Genomic DNA, 1,127 nt, shown 5'->3' with positions numbered 1-1,127 from the left:
AAACAACACACAGGACCAACTGATCTCCTACTCTATAAACAACACACCTCCTACTCTATAAACAACACACAGGACCAACTGATCTCCTACTCTATAAACAACACACCTCCTACTCTATAAACAACACACAGGACCAACTGATCTCCTACTCTATAAACAACACACCTCCTACCCTCTAAACAACACACAGGACCAACTGATCTCCTACTCTATAAACAACACACCTCCTACCCTCTAAACAACACACAGGACCAACTGATCTCCTACTCTATAAACAACACACCTCCTACCCTCTAAACAACACACAGGACCAACTGATCTCCTACTCTATAAACAACACACCTCCTACTCTATAAACAACACACAGGACCAACTGATCTCCTACTCTATAAACAACACACCTCCTACTCTATAAACAACACACAGGACCAACTGATCTCCTACTCTATAAACAACACACCTCCTACCCTCTAAACAACACACAGGACCAACTGATCTCCTACTCTATAAACAACACACCTCCTACCCTCTAAACAACACACAGGACCAACTGATCTCCTACTCTATAAACAACACACCTCCTACCCTCTAAACAACACACAGGACCAACTGATCTCCTACTCTATAAACAACACACCTCCTACCCTCTAAACAACACACAGGACCAACTGATCTCCTACTCTATAAACAACACTCTTAATGTCATAATGTGAATGTTAAAATGTTATAAATAGTTCATTAGTAAAATGTTATACATTAGTATATTATAATGTTATAATGTTATACATTAGTATATTATAATGTCATAATGTTATAATGTTATAATGTTATAATGTCATAATGTCATAATGTTATAATGTTATAATGTTATAATGTCATAATGTTATAATGTTATAATGTCATAATGTCATAATGTCATAATGTTATAATGTTATAATGTCATAATGTTATAATGTTATAATGTCATAATGTCATAATGTCATAATGTCATAATGTTATAATGTTATAATGTCATAATGTCATAATGTTATAATGTTATAATGTCATAATGTCATAATGTTATAATGTATAATAATGTCATAATGTCATAATGTCATAATGTTATAAACAGTTCATTAGTATATTAT

The sequence above is a fragment of the Oncorhynchus kisutch genome, linkage group LG9 (genome assembly GCF_002021735.2).
Source record: "Oncorhynchus kisutch isolate 150728-3 linkage group LG9, Okis_V2, whole genome shotgun sequence".
NCBI classification, from domain to species: Eukaryota; Metazoa; Chordata; class Actinopteri; order Salmoniformes; family Salmonidae; genus Oncorhynchus; species Oncorhynchus kisutch.
The sequence above is the reverse complement of the archived record's forward strand: the minus strand, read 5'-3'. Positions refer to the sequence as shown.